A 15,261-nucleotide genomic window follows, 5' to 3' on the forward strand; every position below is an offset into this window, starting at 1 on the left:
GTTCCTTTTCTGAAGAAAGAGCTCTGTTTTCAAACTCACCTTGTCATTAAGAATTTTCAGCATTCTGGGTGTCTCTGTTGGTGGGAAATGCTCTGGTTGTCCCAAGGGATAGTGTGTGGATATTTTAAAATGACAGCTCCAAGAAAGCCTCTCTGTTTTCCATACAATCACCATTTGGGATCTGAACAAGAGCCTCACATTACTTGTAAGTTGATCTTTCTCCTTGAAGTCACTCTTCATAAATTTTCACGGAGTCTACAGTCTCCTATTTTGAATATATGAGGTGTCTCTCTGGTTAGCACAGGCAGCACTGTTTGAATGTGCAAAATAGGTCAGAATAAATGAGAGAATTTATCCAATGGGGTATTTAGCTTCATGTAAATATAATATTATAACACACATACCTATGAACTAGATATTAAATATAATGTCCCCAAGCTGAGTTAAGCACTATTTCTCTGCATTGTGTTGACAACCAGGGTCCCAGGCACGATCTTGGATCTTCTAGGATGGGAGGAAAAATAGTCCCCTCAGATGCTCTTGGCCTGAAAGTTCCAGAGTGGGGTGAACTTCATGGACTACTTCTAAGGAAGAAACAAATTTTTATTTGTTAAACAAACTGTATTTATTTTGTCATTTGTTTATTTTGGTGGTACTGAGGATTCAACTTAGGGCTTGACATGTGCTAAGCCAGGTGATTTATCCCTTGACGTGACTCTGGCCTCTGTGATATGTATGTTTGTATATATAATTTATTGGGTACCATGAAAGGTTTGAACGCAAGATCTTGCACATATTAGGCAGGCTTGAGCCATACTTCCACTACCCAGAAATAAATTTTAATCTTCTTACAGCTGTTATAGTATGGGATTTGTCTGTTGTAACTGAACTCATCTTAAGTGGATCAAAGAGTATTGCTTATGAAAGTCTTGGAATTATATCAGTTTAGAAATTGTGTGGTGGTACTGAATCTGAAGTTGGAAAATTAGTCTTGTGGCCTCAAGTTGGGGCAGGCAAACATTTTCCATAGAAGACTAGACAGCAAGCATTTGATACTTGATTATTCAGCCTATCTATGTAGCAGTTGCTCAGCACTGTCTAATATTTTGTGATTTTACAGAACAGTAGCTCACAATGAAAGTCTTAGCTAGCACTCAGCCACTGAGGTATGTCTCCAATCTCAAAGCCTGTGAAAACAGTTATGGATATAGTGCTATAAAATGGAATACTTGTGTTTCAATAAAGCTTTCTTTATAAAAACAGAGGCTGAACCAGATTTGATATGCATAGGGGATAATTATATTGCGGTGATCATTTATAAATGTGATACCAAATAATGTTTGGAAGGCTAGCATGATTAAGTTCATTTTTAGTGTGTGCTCTTTTCAGTATATACTGTGGTTTATCAAGACATAAGTCTATCATTAGTCAATGAGCCATTTACCCAGATAATGATTGTATGAACTATGTTATATAGGTTTTTCTGCACTAAAATAATGCCTTGACCCATATATTTTGCTAAAATTAGCAGGGACCATTTATCTAACAAATATTTGTTATGATCTGTTCATATGTCAGATGATATGAAACAAATCTGATTGTGTTCTAAAGTAATATAACTAATATAACTGGTAGCAATTCATGGGACTATTTTACTTTATTGTGCTAGTACAGGGGCTTGAACTCAAGGCCTGGGTACTGTCTCTTAGCATTTTCATTCAAGGCTCTATCACTTGAGCCATGGCTCCCCTTCTGTCTAGCTTTTTGTTGATTACCTGGAGATAAGAATCCTATGGACTTTCCTGCCTGGGCTGGCTTTGAACTATGATACTTAGATCTCAGCCTCCTGAGTAGTGAGGATTACAGGTAGGAGCCACCAGACCCCAGCTCACCCAGTCTTTGTAAGGCTGTAGGAAGATGTTTGTATAAGCTGGTAGATCATGTGCAATTGCCCAAGAGTCAAGATATAAGGAAACAAAGAAGACATTCCAAAAGGCAGAAAGATAAATTGGGTTTATGCATGAAAAGATAATAGGCCTTAGGCATAAAGGAATTCAAGTCATTATTTCACAGTGGAAACCATGCACACAGGAAGCAATAATGTCAGGAATTCAAATGCTTCCACAAAATTGGGTCACAGTGGTCAAAAGTGAATGCTTTACAAAGTGGGTCTAAACTTCCTCCTATTGGAACTTTGCATAAACATTTGCAGAACTGGCAAGAGCAGAGAAATCTGCAGATGATTTCCATGTACGTGGTATGTTCTGAGCAGCCCAGTAAACCCCAGAATTCAGGAAATGCTTGACATATAGAGAAACTGTTAAATGAGGGAAAATATGCTTCCTTTCTTGACACCTTCACTCTTGCCTAAATCAATTTTGAGTATTCAACAAACCCACCCAGATAGGCCACAGTAACAGAGACTGCTCAGACTCTGAGCAGGTCTAGAAGCTGAGAACTATTAGCTAAGCTTTTATCATTAATTTTTATTCTTCTCTTTTTTCCCCCTTCTGAGCTTTTATTGGGAACATTTCCCCCACAGCTATAATTACATTGAACAATGACAGAACTTATTTAATGAAGCAAAGAGCTGAAACTTTTTGAGACAGCAAAATTTGCAACCAATTAAATATTAATGAAAAATAGTCTGCCTCACAATTTTCCTCACATTCTTTTTTTACCTTCAAACTTTCTACTTAATCTACAGGAAGTTCAATCATCATTTATATTAGAATTAGTGAAACAAAAATTCATGAATAATTTCATCATTTTTTCAAGAGCCCTTTTCCTGTACCAATTAAGATTATAAATGAAAAAGAGGCAGAATCACTGTAAATGGCCATATCTGATTATTAAAATCAGTTCTAGAAAATGGTCATCTCAGTGGAGACATTGTGCTTTTTTTTTCTTACGCTTCCTTGGGTGTCAAAGTCTTTTAAAAGGTGTGTGTGTGTGTGTGTGTCTGTGTGTGTGTGTGTGTGTGTGTGTGTGTGTAGGTAGGTGGGTAGGTAGGTAGTAGGGCTTGGACTCAGTTCCTGGGTATTGTCTTTTAGATTTTTTGCTAAGGGCTGGTGCTCTACCATGTGAGCCACAGCTCTACTTCTGACATTTTTCTGATTAATTGGAGATAAGGGTCTATGGGATTCCCTGCCCAGGCTGGTGTTGAACCTCAATCTCAGATCTCACCCTCCTAAGTAGCTGGTATTACAGCATGAGCCACCAGTGTCATAGTGCTCACTTTAATGAAAGCTTTGATCTAGTAGTTGCAGAATATATATATATATATATATATATATATACATATAAAATGTATATATATCCATATATGTGGGAAGCACATCAACCCATGTAGTAATATACATACATAAAACCCTACTTTGTTACCTTAAGAAGAATTCCACATAACAGAAAGCACATCACAAACAACATCAAAAAAGTAGCCTTTGTGTAGCAACTAGGAATTGATGAGCAACAGGTGCAGAGATTTTTTAGTTTCTCATGGATAATACCAAAACAGGAATCTCTATCTTGTTTACTTAGCTGCAGAGATGAGTGCTTGGTGTGAACAAAAATGGAAAAAAAATTCTTCATGGCTTAGTCAGGGTGAATTTTCTATATTGGATCACTGTACGTCATTGTGGTTATTTTTGTTGATTTTGGATCTGTCCACTGGAAATACTCACCTTTCGTTGTACAAGGTCAGAAATAGCAAGCCATATTCCAACAACACCATCACCAACACATTAGAAAAGTGTCTGGAATAATACATAATTGGTTTCCATCAACTTGAATAAAATGACAGCCAAATAAGGCTTAGTCAGTTCAAGGAATGAAGGATAGCAATGGAGCAATGGCTCTGAGTGTTTTTGTGAGTTGTCAAAATGGGAAAAGGCCAAGATTAAAACATTTTTTTAACAAAAGATTTCTCTTTGTTTATTAGCATGATTAAGAGTACAAGGCATGTGGTTGTCTATAGAGGGGAAGCATGTCCTTTGAATACGTTCACCTCTTTATATTATTTCCTTTTCCTCCATTTTCACACAGTATTTAGTGGCTTTCATTATGCTGTGTACACATATAAACACATGTATATGTATATATACAAGTATGCATAATATACACATTATATAAACAGATATATACATTATATCTATTTCTATCTATGTATCTTAGTATCTATGTATCTATGTATGCATGTATGCATGTATATATGAATGTATGTATGCATGTATGTATTTATATATGTATGTATGTATGTATGTATGAATGTGTGTATGCATGTATGTATTTATATATGTATGTATGTATGTATGTATCTATCTATCTATTTATCTATCGATCGATCGATCTACTTATCCTCTTGCTCTAGACAGTGCCCTGAAAAAGGCAAGATTTGATCATGTTTTTATTTCATTAGATGTAATTGGATATAACTATTCCCCCGTGATCAGAATGCAATTTTATAAAACATGGTTCTATATAGAAGACAGTGAAACCAGATACTTTGTTTTGAGAAACATTAAAAATATTATGATGATCTTCCATTATGCAGTTTGATGTGTACATCTTAGTTCCTCTTGCTCAGAATATTGAAATGTCATAAAATTACCAATAGCACTTTGGCTTGGAATCTTTGTTCTTCTTTAAGTTTTTGGCATTACTGAACTTTGAACCCAGGGCCTAGTACTTAAAACCCTTAAACCTCTTGAGCAGTACCTCCACCCAAGGCTCAGTATCTTATTAAGCCAAATCATGTGTATTTCCTGACTTATGTCCCTTTTGATCTTGCTTGTTTTGCCTTTTTACCTTTTCTAAAATGATATATAGCTCTCCTTTAAATATCTTTCAGGTTTTCTGGAAGCCCAGTCCTCTTAATAAATGCTTTGAAACCCTTCCTGACAAATCCCTCTAGTTTAACTTGACACATTGGGTGAATGTCACCCTGCTGTAGACCTGCTAGGGCAAAGACTTCATCTTTGCTCTTTCTGCTCCCATTTCCCTTGTCCCTACCCTGCTTGGAGGACAGAGGCGCTGTAGTGTTCTCTCTATGAAGAGAGTTTCTGCCTTGGGTCCAGAACACTCATGCCTGTTCTTGCTGCCTTCCCTCTGTCTGCTCTGGGCCTTGCATGTGTGGGCCCTCAACACCTCCCCATCCACTGATGGATTGCATGTTGGCGAAGTGTAGTCAATTAGTTAAGTTTGACATATGGCTTGACAGTCTAAGGAAGAAAACCAGAAACAGACTGAATGCAAAATGATGGATGAATTTGAAACCCAGAACAAGAGAGAGAAATAAGTCACATAAAGAAGCATGGGGTCACCAGGCAGGGGGTAGAGAGGCTCAGCTCTCATTCTAATTAGCAGCCTCACTAGACCAGAGCCAAGTGGTCTAGCGTTGGAGTTGGAGGCCTAGCCCTGAGCGCAATGTGGTGTCCATTAAACAAGTGACCTCGAACCAGTTGCTGAAAGTTTCTGCGTAACGGTTTTCCAATCTGCACACAGAGACAATGCGTACCTCACGGGGTGGCTTGAGGAATCTGCCCCAGCTCTGTGAAAGTGCTTTAAAAGCTGTAAGTTATTACTGACAGTTAATATCTTGGCTTTTCTCTTTGGGCAAGAAGGATGAAGCACAAAACCAAACTCAGGACTGGGGGCTGATTTAAAGTAGCACAAACAAGAAGGTAGTAGAAAACAGGAAACAATGTCAGCTATAGAGTCCTGGCATACTTCCAGTGTTTAGAACCACTTTTCATAGAGGAATACCTATTATCTATCTATCTATCTATGTATCTATCTATGTATCTATCTATGTATCTATCGATTAATCTATCTCAATCATCTATCAATCTGTCATCTATCTAGCTCTATCTAGATATATACATATACATCTATATTTAAACCATTAACCGCCGTCCCCCCACCACCAAGGGACCTTGTTTCTTCCCATCATCCTTCAGCTCTGCTGGTGTTCAGCAGTGCTAAGTCTGAGTCTCTGCAAGGACATATCCATCCCATAAAGGAGACTTGCCCTGAGATTCATGGTTCTTATCCTCCACGTTAAGGGGAGACAGATGATGCTGTGTTACCTTGGAGGTGGTCTCTGTGTTTAGGAATCTGCCCCACTGAGTTCCCAGTCTTGCAGAGCTGAGCTCAGTCAGCAAGCATGTGGAGAACAGGCCGCGGGATCCCAGCGACTGCACCACACAGGGATTCTGAGGCTGCTCCAGGTTATCACTGTGTTTATAGTGCCCCAGTGCCACCCGCCCTCCTCCCCAGCAAGCCATTAAGATAGGTTCTGTGGTTTTCCTTTCAACCAGTGGAGTGATTGCAAGATTCCAGCACAAGTCAATCCCTAACTTGGAGGTCATAGTCTTTTTTTTTTAATGTTTCTTTCTTAATTTTGGTTAAAAAAACAACAAAAAAACATGAGATTTATATCCGTAATTTTTGAAGTGTACAATGCAGTAATTTCATCTAAAGTAGTCTGATAGGAGAAGCTTATAAGAAGCTATACAAGATTTTGTATAGCAGAAACTTTATCCCCATTGAAGAGTGAGTTCTTCATCCCCTCCACCCCCGCCCCAGCCCAGTTCCTGGCATGCACCATATGCTCTCTGAGTTTTTTGAACCTGACTAGTTTAGGGACCTCACATAAGCGAAACCACGCAGTACTGTCCTTTGGCAACTGGCTTAATTGCCTGAGGACGATGTCTTCCAGGTTAATCTATGGTGTCACATATGGTAGCACTTCCTTCTTTTTGTAAGGCTGAGCGGCCTCCGTTGGAAGTGCTTTCTTTACCCACTCATCCGTGCATGGGCATTGCAGACTCAAATCAAAGTGAGCTATCATCTACATCTCTTAGGACAATTAGTGTCAAGAGGCAAAGGGTGAGTTGCTCTTAGAGTCTGGATGTTGAATGTGCTAGTATGAAGGATTTGGTATGAGGTGGTCAGACTATGATGGACTGGGAGCCTTTAACAGGTGAGGCCTGAGGGCAGGCCCATAGGTACAAATGCAAATATGTCCCAATCAATCCCCGGTGCAATCTGGTACTTCTTAAAGCCTTGATTTACTGTGATTGTGGTGAAAGTTGTCATTCTCCGGGGAGGAGCCTCATTCTTTATATTAAGCTTAGATTCTTACTCTGTTTCCACATTGACACAACAAACAATAGAAGATTAGATGGTTGTGTTGTATACAGTGAAAACAACCAACAACCTGGCAAAGGCAACCCCATCTCGACTATACAAAATGTGGGTGTCATACATGACAGTGAGTAGGAAATAATTCCTGGTTCCACTGTGGGAAATGACATCAGAAGCAAAGCATTGAGCCTCCTGCCTTTGTAGTTCAGAAGTGTAGTGTGAAAGTGACTGGCAAGGGGAAAAATAAGGTTAGGCACTGTAAACAAGGCATTCCAACAGAACCTTGGCCATCTCCTGACCAAGGGCGGGAGGACAGTAACACCCCTCCCCCAGCCGAGGCCAGGCAGAGGACTTTTGGAGAACACTCACACAAAGAGTCCAGCTTCCCTGACCAAGTTTGCATGCTTGCAAGGGAAACAGTAGTGGCAAAACAGCTGGGGCAGCCAACCCTGTCTGTATATGATCCCTAGGAAAGACACTGTGAATCAGAAAGCCTGAGAACTTTCCAGAATCCAAGTGCTGCTCCAGACAAGCAGGAGAACAGGCCAAGAGTAGATGAGCTTCCGTGGTTATTCTCAGCCCAGGAGCCGATGCTGGATAGACAGATAAACCTGAAGATGTTGTTACTAGAAGATGTGATTGTGGAGCAGCCCAGTGGTGACTGCCTGCAGAGCTTGGATAAAGAAAGTTGGGAGGTTTTATTTTTGAATCCTCTTCCCCTTGAAAATTATTCTGAAAGTTACAGTTGATCTTCTAGAGGCCTATTTACTCCTTCACACTCACCTACCAGTGCTATCCTGTCACACACACACACACACACACACATACACACACACACACACACACACACACACAGAGCATCCCCCACTCACTGTGGGTCAGGAGTCCAGACATGGGTTATCTCTGATGCAAACCAGCTCTGTGTCAGCCAGGCCAGGACATCCTCTGGGGCTTGGCTGTGAAAGGATCCGCTTGGTTGTTGGCAGCATTGGGATCCTTCCTTGCTCAACCAAGGGCCTACATTTCTTGCTGGGTATCTGACAAAGGCTCCCTCCCATTTCTTACCACCCAGTGATCACCAGAGGAGCTGGCGATGTGGTTGCTTTTACCTTCAAAAGTAACAGGTCCAAGAGAGCCTTGTCAGGTGTTCATTCCATTCTTGTGCGTGCTGGGTGCAAGTGGAATCCAGTCCTCTGAGTTCTCTTGGTTGGAGCAGGCCAGGTGTTTCACGCACAGCCCAGGGGAGAGAGTTCTACCACACAGGACCACTAGGGGGAGCAGGTCACAGAAGTCAACTTAGAGACAAAACATGTTTAATTTTATTTTTTTTTAAAGTCAAGCTCAGGACAATGAGTGTCCTCACCATGACTTGGGAGTGTGCATTTATATTACTTTATAGCTGGAGAAATTGAGTTTCCCAGAGGTGAGGTAATTTGCCAAAGGTCATGAGCTGGTAGAAATATGTGTGTGGAGTCCAGATATAGAGAAGAGAAAGCATGATTTCTTCTCCATTAACCTTCATTCTTGGGAAGACAGGGGCTGACCTGGCAGCGTGGTATGAGAGAGGCCTGGCAGCTGAAATTACAGTGTGCTGATGGGGCAGAGAGGCCTCTTCCTCCCTGAGGGTGGGCACGGCCACCACCTCTTCACTGAACTGTTTCAGGTTCATGGGCTCTCAGGCCAAGGCACTCTGCATCCCGTCAGTGAGGGTGATTCTTCCCACAGCTCGAAAACCTTCAGAACTCAGTGTAACAGAGTCCCTGTGATCGCCTGGGAACTCCCCAGGAGTTGAAGGAGGAAGGCCTTTCCCACTTCTATGCGTGGAGGGTTAGAGATGGGTGACAGAAGCCACAAGAAAGCAAATTTGTAAAGTGCTTGTGATTTCCGTAGTGAAAAGATACCGTGTGGAGAATAGCTTTGGTTTTTGTGTTCAAAAGTGTGTATATACAGGCATGGGAATATGGAAACATAACTCCAGGTATTTGCTGGGGTCATTCTCATTACGGTTATTTTTCTCATACCTCAGATGTCACTGAAGTAGAAATGTAATTTTAAACTTTATCCTTAGTACACTGATAGAATTCATAGACTTAGCTTAGTGCTTTTCGACAACAGCAATACCGGGCAATGCATGTAATGTAACTGGAAAATTTTTAGTAGGCACATTTAAAAACAAAAAATAAACAGGTAATATCTTGTAATAGTGAATTTCCTCAATCTGTTTATACTGAAGACTATTCATGTTAGCATGGAATTAATGTGAAAATTACTTACGAGGTATGTCATATTCTTTACTCATACGAACTCCTTAGAATTCAGAATTATTATTATATATAGCATATCTCAACTTGGCTGCCAAATTTTCACTAGAAAGATTTGGTTTATATATTTTTTCTTTTTTCTTTTTGTAAGTAAAGTTGATATTTGCAAGTGGAAAGTTATATACTCAGGTTGCTCCAAAGATATTTACATGTTTCTAAGTAACTGAGTCAGTGTTGTTTTTAAATTAAAATTAACTCATTGATAATTAATTAAGGACTTATTTAGAATAAGCAAGAGGAAAACCTTTGTTAGAGGGACAGAGTAGCAGCATATTACCTGAGAACACAGACATAGACTGGCTGGCTTTGTTATGCCTGCTTGGAGGTGAGGATCACGTGACACGCTTGCTTTCCTCCAGTATGCTCCTGATTTCTAAGCCTAGATCCTGCGCGTGCATGACCTGCAGTACCTTTCTTTCCCACAGAACCCCATCTACCACCTGCCTGTCTGTCTACTCTGGATCACAACACTCTAGGCACCCCGTCTTGGCTCTCACAAAGTTGTGAAGTTCTTTTTTTTTTTTTTTTAATTTCTGAATAGCTTTATATTAAATTGTTATTTTAAAGGTGATGGAAAGAGGGATTCAATTACAGGCAATGAGTGTGTTTCTTTTTGAACAGTGTCACCTCTGGAAAGTTCTTCTTTAAGGACTTCATAGATGACTGTATTTCCCACAGCTTGTCTCCCTTTCTGTGTAGCATCCTCGCTTTTCACTTGTGGCTCTATGCCTGTAGGGTTGTGATTTCTGTCTCCACAAGGTTATACAGATAAGTCTTGTGTTCTCAGATAGACCTGACACATAAATAATTGCTCTCTATGTAGTTCTCATCCTGTGCACTTATTTCTGAAGGTGTGTAAAAGGGCACATAACTCTCGTTCTGTGAAGCATAAATAATTGCATGTTCTCTACATGATTCTATCTTGGGAACCTATTTCATGTATCTTGTCCAAGAGTGCCTGGGAAACTTCTTCTTTATTTATGGCTTGGTAGAGGTTGGGAGATTCTGTCATTGAGTCTGTGTGTCATTTGGAGAGGGTAGCTCAGGAGGCTGAGATCTGAGGATCACAGTTCACAGTTCAAAGCTAGCTTGGGCAGGAAAACCCATGACATTCTTATCTCCAATTAATCACCAAAGAAAGCCAGAAGTGGAACTGTGGTTCAAGTGTTAAAGCACTAGCCTTGAGCAATAAAAGCTCACAGACAGAGGGCCAGGTCTTGAGTTCAAGGCCAAGAATCAGCACACAGTCACACAGACACAGACACAAATACAGACAGACAGACAGACAGACAGACACACACACACACATACACACATTCAATTCCTATCACTGGAGTTGAGTTCTATAACATAGACCAAGAAATCCCATGTCTGTTTTCAACATAGTGTCTTGTACACCTCATTGTTACAATGGATCATCCTGAATCCTTATTTCAGAGTTTTGTTTTTTCCCTTCTCCTCCCAAAATTAGAAAAATATATATATACAAGATGCAGGACACCAGAATCAAATACAGTGACAACAGGGGTTGTACCATGGGGGAAGAACATACAAAGAAACAAAAAAACATCACATAGTACATTATAAGTACATTAAAAAGAACAGCAACAAAGATAAAACCTTTTGTGTCCCTATCTTGGGGTTCATTTCATTTAGCATCAGGTTATATGGTCATATGTACATAGCTTCTGACCTTTTCTGCTTGTCCTAGACATATACTAGTTATTGCAACTAAGGGAAACCATAGGACTTATGTTTCTTTGAGTGTGGCTTACTTCACTTAATGTAATTTTCTCCAAGTCTTTCCATTTCCTAACAAATGGGGTGGTGTCATTCTTCCTGATGGAAGCATAGAACCCATATATATATATATATATATATATATATATATATATATATATATATATCTCACATTTTCTTCATCCACTCATCTACTGTGGGGCGGGGAGAGGAAGGAGGAGTTGGGGAGTTGAGGAGGGAAGGGATGGTAGGGGGAAAATAAAGAAAGGAGGGTGTAACAATGCTTGACAGGAAATGGACTCATTACCTTGATCATGTAACCATAACCCCTCTGTACAGTATCTTACAATTATATATATATATATATATATATATATGAACAAAAAAGAAATCCCTTGTCTGGATTTCCTCAATTCTCTATCTCCTTCCTCCTGAATCTCCACCTACTTTCAGGATCTTGAAACTCCTAGCTGTTACAGGTCTCTGAGATGTCTGAGGTTGGAGCCTGCTGGTTCATGTTCCCACTCTGCAGTCAGATGTCTGAGCACTGGACTGTTCAGGGCTCAGGGGTCTGGCATCCCAGGAATCCTGGAGGTGTTCCCTCTTCTCCTGCAGAGACCAATGGAATCAGGGGGTGGAGGACCCAGGTGGGTAAGTTGCATTCCTGCCTGTCTGAGTGGCAGTGCAAGGCACAGGTCAGGCCTGAGCATCTGATGCCCCGAGGGTGGAGCTGGAAAGCAGCTGGTGGAGGCACATCACTAAGCTTTGCAGCTTCTTAGCTCCTATTTCCCTCCATTCTTTCTTGGGTTTGCATTCCCCAAATAGAGTCTCTGGTTTTGTTTTCCAGACCAGCCAGACTAAGACAGAAGCCCAACTGTGCAGGCAACTCACGTCCAGACTCTGCTGCCTAGTGGAATGGAGCTGAATTCCAACGCTGAGTCTCTCTGCATTCAGTTCCAGCAACAAATACGTCAGGAATGCTGCATGCTCACAGCAAAACTGAAGGGTGGAACGCAGCCCTGAGATTTCAAGGCACTTTGTGTGTGTGTGTGTGTGTGTGTGTGTGTGTGTGTGTGGTGTGTATGTGTGGTGTGTGTGTGTGTGTGTGTGTGTGTGTGATGTGTCATAATCAAGATGATTAGTTTCACACATTACCAGATAAATAAATAAAAATAATAAATATGCCTGGCTCACAAAATATGAATTGATATTGCATTTGGGAACAGCGGCAGGCAGCCTTACAGACAGGAACACACACACACACACACAGAGACACACACACAGAGACACACATACACAGAGACACAGACAGACAGACAGACAGACAGACAGACAGACAGACACACACACACACAGACACACAGACAGACAGACAGACAGACACACACACACAGACACACACACACAGACACACACACACACAGACAGACAGACACACAAAGATTTTCTGCTGGGAATCTTTGCAGTTCTGGAAAGAAGAAAAAACGACAGAAATAGCTCTTTGTGGAGATGACTGACATGTTCTGGTTGGGCATTCTTTGTTATTATAACAGATGAGAATTAGACAAATTGGAGCTGGAAAGCATTCCTGTCATATGTGGCTGATGGGTTCAGGGAGAGATGGCAGCCACTCTGCAGGCTGTGGTTACTGCTTTTCTAGCTCTGAAATAAATCCAAGCTGTGGTGCTCTCACTGGGAAGTTAATCTCCAAATAGGTGAAATGTTCCAAGTGCACAGTCTAATCCATCCTAGAACACAAGACAGGGGGAGGCCAGAGGGGCTTGCCTGAGAGTCTCCTGTTGAGTTTTGCAGTCATTCATTTATCACTCATTCATTCACTCAATAATTCATTCATTCATGCACCTATTTATTCCCTTAGTGACTCATTCACTATTTCACTCACTCATTCACCCAGTTACTCATTCATGCAGTCACTCTGTAATCCACTCACCCATTCATTCATTTCCTCATTCAAGGAGTCTGGGTCTGACCATGAGAACCTGCTGCTGTGCTGGGTGTTTGCACTGTGAGATGTCGCAGTCACCAACCCCGTGTGGCTACTGAGCACCCGAACTGGGGCTAGCACTGATGATTCATTTTGTTGTGTCTCAATGAATTGGCATTTCAATAACCATATGTGACTGGTGGCAACCATAAAGGATGGAATATCTCCTAGGGGACTTCATGGACGTGTCTGGATAAGTATTTTGGAGAGATTATGGGTATTCAATATATTTGTAAACATGATAGGAGGGAATTAGGCTGTGTTTGCAAAATAATTACAATAAATTCAGACCTCCATTTTTGAAGACACACATATAATCTTATGGGGTTAGGCATACATAGTTATAATAATAGACTAACTGATTGTATTCCTTTATTTAAAGGCACAATGGTTTAAAAAATTACAATGTCCAGGGAAAAGATTAGGCATCACTTCATGGCAAAAAAATGTGTTTGTACTGAAACTGGAGTGGAAGGTGTTCCAGGGAGGCTTTTTGGAGCATAACGGATTTCACAAGATGGGCCTGGAGCCTGCACAAAAAGGCATAAGGAATTGTGTGTATTTCCATCCTAGACAGAAAAAGGCAAATTTTCTGCACGTTCAGATCAGAAAATACATTGCAAGAACAACAACAGCTCCAAACTCTGGAGAATTTCTGATCAGAATATGGAAGTCATAATCACAAGCTGTTACTTAATCACTTGTCATCCCCTAGACAAACGCTGGTGGTTTCTCCAACAGACTGAAATGCCCTCCTAAATACAGGCAAGGAAGTCCCAGGAGAAATTGTAGGAAGCCACAGTGGCCTGGGTTAAGCACCACTCGCTTAAACACAGAGTCAAGGTCACAGAGTCAAGGTCATATCAAGGGCAGACAGTTACACAGGCTGATGCCCAAATCTGAGGGGTTTTTATTTTACACTAGAAGCAGTAGCATGATTTTGTATGTGAGTAGTAGTGATAACATTCGCACTGAAGACAGATTTTCAATTTTAGAAATAGACACCACAATATGGGGACAGAATGTCAAAGAATTTAGGGACATTCTTGGTAAAAGTCAAGTCCTATGATTATCTCATAGGAGCAGGAAAAATCCACCCCCTCTGTCACCAGGGCTAGCTAACCTGGGATGATGAGATAGTTTGTGGTTAGAAAACCCTGTACCAGCTGATGATTGCAGTGGCATGATGGTATCCTTCAGAAACATGAGATTTAAGTCTCAGCCAGGGTGGGGCATGTGTGGTTGGAGGGAACCCCGGGGGCTTTGTGGAGGAAGTCACACTGGATCTGGAGTCAAAAGGAGGGTAAGGTTTGCCATCAGCGTTCAGGGAGTATGGAGGGTAGCCAGCCTCCAAAATAGGAATTTTTAATCAAATTATCTCTATCCCTTTTGGCTGGAAGACAGAAAGAAAATAAATGTGTCAAGTGAATGTAAGAACAGGTGGAGGAATGGCTGGCGTGACAGAGTGGCATGAGGTCCTGAGTTCAAACCCTTTCCCCCCAAAGAAAAAAGAAGTGTAATCATACTTCTGTGAATAAAAAATGTACATACAAGATATGTACACTTAGAAAAAAGGGACAACCTGCCACTTTGTTGGTCAAAACTAGTATTTAACTCTGGGTCCAAATAATCTGTTGTTTGGGGAAAATCATTTCACTTATAAGAGTGAATTAAGTGAATGTTTCCTGGCCAATCTCTAGGGATAGTCAGATTTGAGCTGTGTGGCTCAGGTTTTGGCTTGGAAAGACAGATGTTGCATGTGTCCCACAGAACAAACTGATGAGATGATGCTCGCCTTGCTTAGCGCCATAGATTGGATCCTGAATATACCTCATAGTCCACTGTTTCAGGCTTGGGCATCAGCCTACTGCATGATTGGCAGATGGTGGAACCTTTAAGGGGTGGGAAGTTAAGTCATGAGAGATGTGGCTTTGAAGGGAATATCTGATCCTGACTCCTTCCTCTTCTATTTCTTTGCTTCCCAGAAGCCAGGAGAGGAGCAGTTTTAATCTACCTTGTACTTCCTAACATGATGTTCAGCCTCACCAC

At 41.0% G+C, this 15,261-nt stretch overlaps 1 long non-coding RNA gene across 1 annotated transcript in view; it reads left to right on the plus strand.

The window, feature by feature from the left end:
* Positions 1-12,386, plus strand: part of LOC138822446 (uncharacterized) — a 106,316-nt gene extending 93,930 nt beyond the window's left edge. Inside the window, exon 3 of the long non-coding RNA XR_011370462.1 lies at positions 12,055-12,386. This is a non-coding gene — a long non-coding RNA (uncharacterized lncRNA). The remainder of the gene's footprint in view (positions 1-12,054) is intronic.
* Positions 12,387-15,261: the final 2,875 nt, after the last annotated feature.

This window comes from Dipodomys merriami, unplaced genomic scaffold (genome assembly GCF_024711535.1).
Source record: "Dipodomys merriami isolate MVZ:Mamm:240054 unplaced genomic scaffold, mDipMer1.0.p SCAF_110, whole genome shotgun sequence".
Classification (NCBI taxonomy): domain Eukaryota; kingdom Metazoa; phylum Chordata; class Mammalia; order Rodentia; family Heteromyidae; genus Dipodomys; species Dipodomys merriami.